Genomic DNA, 7,490 nt, shown 5'->3' with positions numbered 1-7,490 from the left:
ATCTGATGCGGCTCAGCTACATACATGCCAACCCCCCGATTTTCCCAGGAGATTTATGGATCTCAGTGTCTCTCATAGATTACTCCCAGGGAAAATTAATCCTATTTACACTCTAATTACTAAATAAAGGGCGTGCCCTAATTGCACTGCAGTAATTGTCCTCTATAGCATTTACATACAGCATGCCAGTCCAGCCACATGTTGCATGTTGTTATTACTTGCACACACAGGAGACAGCAAAGCATACTTACTCATCAGCCACACAGCTTACACTGACGGTAGCCGTATCAAACAACTTTAACATTGTTACGTTACAAATATGCGCCACACTGTGAACCCACACCAAAAAAGAATGAAAAACACATTTCTGGAGAACATCCCACCGTAACACAACATAAACACAACACAACCATTACCCAGAATCCCATGCAGCCCTAACTCTTCCGGTCTACATTTTACACCCCCGCTACCACCAAATCCCCCCACACATCAACCCCCCCCCCCTCTCTCCGTGCGTTGGTTGAGCGGAAGAGTTAGGGCTGCATGGGATTCTGGGTATTGGTACCGTCAGTGTAAGATGTGTGGCTGCTGAGTTAGTACGCCTGTCACTTACGTGAGCAAGCTGAAATTGCAATCTACGTGTGGTCGAGCAGGTACACTGTTAGGGCAGACTGTAGAGGGCGCCAAATGCAGTGTCACCACGCCCTGATATTCGGGAGTCTCCCGGGAAAAATGAGAGGGTTGGCAAGTATGACGCTATCAAGCGCCATTCATTCAAAACTCGCGGGCTGCACTAACATCAAATTTCCACATTAAAGCGTGTGTCGGAGACCCCTGGTTAACATAGCACAAAGCATTTGAGCTTTGTATGTGGTGTTTTTCATTTTAAAAAATTTTTTGTGGCTCCCATTACTTTCTTTAATTTGTGAAACTTGCCAAAATGGCTCTTTGAGTGGTAAAGGTTGCCGACCCCTGCACTAGGAGCTAAGCATCATCACACTAAGCATTAGTTGCAGGAACATACTAGCTTTGTTAGACAAGATCATAGACTGTATTGGACAATATCGTTTACATACCAAATGTCCATTTCCATTTATTACAAGTAATAAGGAAACATAAATGCCTGACTTACCTATCAAGGAGGAAATGAGCAAGTTAGTTGCAGATGTAAAAATCTTCTCCGCCTTCAATGGTCTTAATCTTTCAAAGGCATCCACGATACAAATCCTCGTTTTGTTCCTGGCTTTGTCATGAATAAGTTGAGAATCGTAACCAGACCTTTTAGATTTACTAAGGTCTGACATGTTTAGTAACTTCACCAGTGGCAGTAGCCAGTAAAAGATGGCAGTGCATAACTGGCAACCTGGATGTGACACACTCACTGACTTTCTAACTGGTCAAACAGTGGAGGGCGGGGCATTGAAATGAAAACAATTAAAACATTTTGGGGCTGTAAATCTAATTTTTAAAATGAGCATACCTCAGCTGAACTACCGTTATCAGTTATAAAGGTATTGGAAAAGAAGATGATTCAGATGACTTTTTTATCAGACTCCTGTGTAAACGCGCACAATCATCATCATAATTAAAGATAAAAGTCATTTTTATTTACTTTCCCTAAATATCTAAAAGTATTCAGTTTGTAGCCAATCAGAATTCAGCTAGCTTATGTTGCCATGCTGTACCTAATCTGCCTTCAGAATCAACAATGCTGGCATCCTTGCACTGTAAGTGAACAAGGACATACAGTTGATAGACAGTTGCGATAGCCAATCAGATCAGGAGTTGTTGTCAGTAGGGCCTTCTAGATGGCCTCATGCTGTGATTGGATACTCACTTGGGAGTACAAGTTGTCAAAACAGGAAGTGGCACCCGAGCCATACGAGCCACAGAGAACTCACCGACACCCACAAAGAACTCACCGACACCCACAAAGAACTCACCGACACCCACAAAGAACTCACAGACACCCACAAAGAACTCACAGACACCCACAAAGAACTCACCGACACCCGCAAAGAACTCACCGACACCCACAAAGAACTCACAGACACCCACAAAGAACTCACCGACACCCACAATTTACCTTTAACTCTATGTTATTATTAATAATTAATGATATTTACACTTAATTGAACGGTTCAAAAGAGGAGAAAACACGAAAAAAATGACAATTACATTTTGAAACATAGTTTATGAGACTTTTGTGATTTAGGGCTACATAAATAAACATTGATTGATTGAATTTCGACTCTTTAAAATTCAAAATTCAACCGAAAAAAAGAAGAGAAAAACTAGCTAATTCGAATCTTTTTGAAAAAATTAAAAAAATAATTTATGGAACATCATTAGTAATTTTTCCTGATTAAGATTAATTTTAGAATTTTGATGACATGTTTTGAATAGGTTAAAATCCAATCTACATTTTGTTAGAATATATAACAAATTGGACCAAGCTAGACAAATCATTATTTCTTTTAGATTTTCCAGAATTTTTTTTTTAAAAGAAATTCAAAAGACTTTGAAATAAGATTTAAATTTGATTCTACAGATTTTCTAGATTTGCCAGAATAATTTTTTTGAATTTTAATCATAATAAGTTTGAAGAAATATTTCACAAATATTCTTTGTCAACAAAACAGAAGCTAAAATTAAGAATTAAATTAAAATGTATTTATTATTCTTTACAATAAAAAAAATTAATTTACTTGAACATTGATTTAAATTGTCAGGAAAGAAGAGGAAGGAATTTAAAAGGTAAAAAGGTATATGTGTTTAAAAATCCTAAAATCATTTTTAAGGTTGTATTTTTTCTCTAAAATTGTCTTTCTGAAAGTTATAAGAAGCAAAGTAAAAAAAAATATGAATTTATTTAAACAAGTGAAGACCAAGTCTTTAAAATATTTTCTCGGATTTTCAAATTCTATTTGAGTTTTGTCTCTCTTAGAATTAAAAATGTCGGGCAAAGCGAGACCAGCTTGCTAGTAAATAAATACAATTAAAAAAATAGAGGCAGCTCACTGGTAAGTGCTGCTATTTGAGCTATTTTTAGAACAGGCCAGCGGGCTACTCATCTGGTCCTTACGGGCTACCTGGTGCCCGCGGGCACCGCGTTGGTGACCCCTGGACTAGACGTATAAGATTTCATGGGATTTAGCGATTAGGAGTAACAGATTGTTTGGTAAACGTATAGCATGTTCTATATGTTATAGTTATTTGAATGACTCTTACCATAATATGTTACGTTAACATAGCAGTTGGTTATTTATGCCTCATATAACGTACACTTATTCAGCCTGTTGTTCACTATTCATCCATCCATCCATTTTCTACCGCTTATTCCCTTCGGGGTCACGGGGGGCGCTGGAGCCTATCTCAGCTGCAATCGGGCGGAAGGCGGCGTACACCCTGGACAAGTCGCCACCTCATCACAGGGCCAATGTTGTTCACTATTCTTTATTTATTTTAAATTGCCTTTCAAATGTCTATTCTAGCTGTTGGCTTTTATCAAATACATTTCCCCAAAAAATGCGACTTATACTCCAGTGCGACTTATATATGTTTTTTTCCTTCTTTATTATGCATTTTCAGCCGGTGCGACTTATACTCCGGAGCGACTTATACTACGAAAAATACGATAGTTACTATGGTCATCTAATTAGTTACTATGCTCATCTAATTAGTTACTACGGTCATCTAATTAGTTACTATGCTCATCTAATTAGTTACTATGGTCTCTAATTAGTTACTATGCTCATCTAATTACTTAATATGCTCATCTAATTAGTTACTATGGTCATCTAATTACTTACTATGCTCATCTAATTAGTTACTATGGTCATCTAATTAGTTACTATTAGTTACTATGCTCATCTAATTAGTTACTATGGTCATCTAATTAGTTACTATGCTCATCTAATTAGTTACTATGGTCATCTAGTTAGTTACTATTAGTTACTATGCTCATCTAATTAGTTACTATGGTCATCTAATTAGTTACTATGCTCATCTAATTAGTTACTATGCTCATCTAATTAGTTACTATGGTCATCTAATTAGTTACTATGCTCATCTAATTAGTTACTATTAGTTACTATGCTCATCTAATTAGTTACTACGGTCATCTAATTAGTTACTATGCTCATCTAATTAGTTACTATGGTCATCTAATTAGTTACTATTAGTTACTACGGTCATCTAATTAGTTACTATGCTCATCTAATTAGTTACTATGGTCATCTAATTAGTTACTATTAGTTACTATGCTCATCTAATTAGTTACTATGGTCATCTAATTAGTTACTATGCTCATCTAATTAGTTACTATGCTCATCTAATTAGTTACTATGGTCATCTAATTAGTTACTATGCTCATCTAATTAGTTACTATTAGTTACTATGCTCATCTAATTAGTTACTACGGTCATCTAATTAGTTACTATGCTCATCTAATTAGTTACTATGGTCATCTAATTAGTTACTATTAGTTACTACGGTCATCTAATTAGTTACTATGCTCATCTAATTAGTTACTATGGTCATCTAATCAGTTACTATGGTCATTTAATTAGTTACTATGCTCATCTAATTAGTTACTATGGGCTCTAATGAGTTACTATGGTCATTTAATTAGTTACTATGGTCATCTAATTAGTTACTATGGTCATCTAATTAGTTACTATGCTCATCTAATTACTTACTATGCTCATCTAATTAGTTACTATGGTCATCTAATTAGTTACTATTAGTTACTACGGTCATCTAATTAGTTACTATGCTCATCTAATTAGTTACTATGGTCATCTAATTAGTTACTATTAGTTACTATGCTCATCTAATTAGTTACTATGGTCATCTAATTAGTTACTATGCTCATCTAATTAGTTACTATGCTCATCTAATTAGTTACTATGGTCATCTAATTAGTTACTATGCTCATCTAATTAGTTACTATTAGTTACTATGCTCATCTAATTAGTTACTACGGTCATCTAATTAGTTACTATGCTCATCTAATTAGTTACTATGGTCATCTAATTAGTTACTATTAGTTACTACGGTCATCTAATTAGTTACTATGCTCATCTAATTAGTTACTATGGTCATCTAATCAGTTACTATGGTCATTTAATTAGTTACTATGCTCATCTAATTAGTTACTATGGGCTCTAATGAGTTACTATGGTCATTTAATTAGTTACTATGGTCATCTAATTAGTTACTATGGTCATCTAATTAGTTACTATGCTCATCTAATTACTTACTATGCTCATATAATTAGTTACTATGCTCATCTAATTACTTACTATGCTCATCTAATTAGTTACTATGCTCATCTAATTAGTTACTACGGTCATCTAATTAGTTACTATGCTCATCTAATTAGTTACTATGGTCTCTAATTAGTTACTATGCTCATCTAATTACTTAATATGCTCATCTAATTAGTTACTATGGTCATCTAATTACTTACTATGCTCATCTAATTAGTTACTATGCTCATCTAATTAGTTACTATTAGTTACTATGCTCATCTAATTAGTTACTATGGTCATCTAATTAGTTACTATGCTCATCTAATTAGTTACTTTGGTCTCTAATTAGTTACTATGCTCATCTAATTAGTTACTATTAGTTACTATGCTCATCTAATTAGTTACTATGGTCATCTAATTAGTTACTATGCTCATCTAATTAGTTACTATGGTCATCTAATTAGTTACTATTAGTTACTATGCTCATCTAATTAGTTACTATGGTCATCTAATTAGTTACTATGCTCATCTAATTAGTTACTATGCTCATCTAATTAGTTACTATGGTCATCTAATTAGTTACTATGGTCATTTAATTAGTTACTATGCTCATCTAATTAGTTACTATGGGCTCTAATGAGTTACTATGGTCATTTAATTAGTTACTATGGTCATCTAATTAGTTACTATGCTCATCTAATTAGTTACTATGCTCATCTAATTACTTACTATGCTCATCTAATTAGTTACTATGGTCTCTAATTAGTTACTATGCTCATCTAATTAGTTACTATTGTCATCAAATTAGTTACTATGCTCATCTAATTAGTTAATATGCTCATCTAATTAGTTACTATGGTCTCTAATTAGTTACTATGCTCATCTAATTAGTTACTATGGTCATCTAGTTAGTTACTATGGTCATCTAATTAGTTAATATGCTCATCTAATTAGTTACTATGGTCATCTAATTAGTTACTATGCTCATCTAATTAGTTACTATGGTCATTTAATTAGTTACTATACTCATCTAATTAGTTACTATGGTCATCTAATTAGTTACTATGGTCATCTAATTAGTTACTATGGTCATCTACGTCACAGCAGCTCAGACGAGGCACCAAGCAGTGTGGGCGGGAAGCGTTTCCACAGACGCGGAAGGAGATTTTCACAACAAAGGTCTAAAGCTTAGTGATGTATCAGATTGTAGGTGAGTTTATTTTGTACCCTTCGCCTTCATATTTTACTGTTTGTTGCATTTTTGTGGCGTTTCACTTGATTGTACAATGTGTGGATGGAAAGGGGGTGTGACGTTTATATTTGGTCAATATTCAGTGTTTTATCCTTCGTAGAAAAATGTAAAAATTCCATTATGTTTTTTAAGGCGGTCTGTCATGACGTTTTTAGCATTCAATCAGACTTTATTGTGAGGTTTTGTATTAGTGTTCCTAAAAATAGATATACCGGCCCCCAGTCACATTTGTTTCTCTAAATGTGGCCCCCGAGTCAAAATAATTGCCCAGTCCTGCTCTAAGCTCGGCACTTTTCCATGACTCATGCATGTTGCTGCCATTTCATCCCAATGTTTACACATCATGTATGGATGCTGTCAACTTTACAGCATCCATACATGAAACTGAAGCTCTGCTCCTCCATCCTGTTTATCTTGTCACTTTGGAGCCGTGCAATTCTGCTCCACCACAACAGATTGTCACAGGCAGCGCCAACAGATTGCGCTTTGAAAAAGAATGGGACGCCCCCGGCAACATCTCACACGTCTCTGCGTCTTCGCCCGACAAAAACAACATCTTTGCATTATAAAAATGCAACAACATATCCATTATTCATAGCCCAACCCACGTACACCTAAATAAATACCTGTTTTCTAGCAACTTACTGACTACTCTTATAGCATAGAAACTGTACAAATGTGTGTGTGTGTGTGTGTGTGTGTGTGTGTGTGTGTGTGTGTGTGTGTGTGTGTGTGTGTGTGTGTGTGTGGGTGGTGTTGCAGCATATGGAGCTTCTAATTGGCTAGAACAGCACAGCTGGACTAAAGCAGTCCAGGACCTGACTGACCCCCGGTAATCAGTCCCACAGTACGTAGCGCTCACTCGCTCGCAGTGTGCATTTTGGTGCACGCCGCCAGCGGGTAGGTGGGTGTCCGGGTGCCTGGATGCAAACCGAAACTAAGTTGTGGTGGTCTTTATAGGGGATACAAATGGGCGGGGCACC

The 7,490-nt window shown here is 35.7% G+C and overlaps 1 long non-coding RNA gene across 1 annotated transcript in view; it reads left to right on the top strand.

The window, feature by feature from the left end:
• The window catches only part of LOC133631240 (uncharacterized), a 25,050-nt gene extending 17,935 nt beyond the window's left edge, over nt 1–7,115 (top strand). The window contains exon 4 of the long non-coding RNA XR_009821416.1: nt 6,360–7,115. This is a non-coding gene — a long non-coding RNA (uncharacterized LOC133631240). The remainder of the gene's footprint in view (nt 1–6,359) is intronic.
• Nucleotides 7,116–7,490: the final 375 nt, after the last annotated feature.

Source organism: Entelurus aequoreus, linkage group LG16, assembly GCF_033978785.1.
Source record: "Entelurus aequoreus isolate RoL-2023_Sb linkage group LG16, RoL_Eaeq_v1.1, whole genome shotgun sequence".
In the NCBI taxonomy this organism is placed as follows: Eukaryota; Metazoa; Chordata; class Actinopteri; order Syngnathiformes; family Syngnathidae; genus Entelurus; species Entelurus aequoreus.
This window is presented reverse-complemented; position numbering and strand designations above follow the sequence as displayed.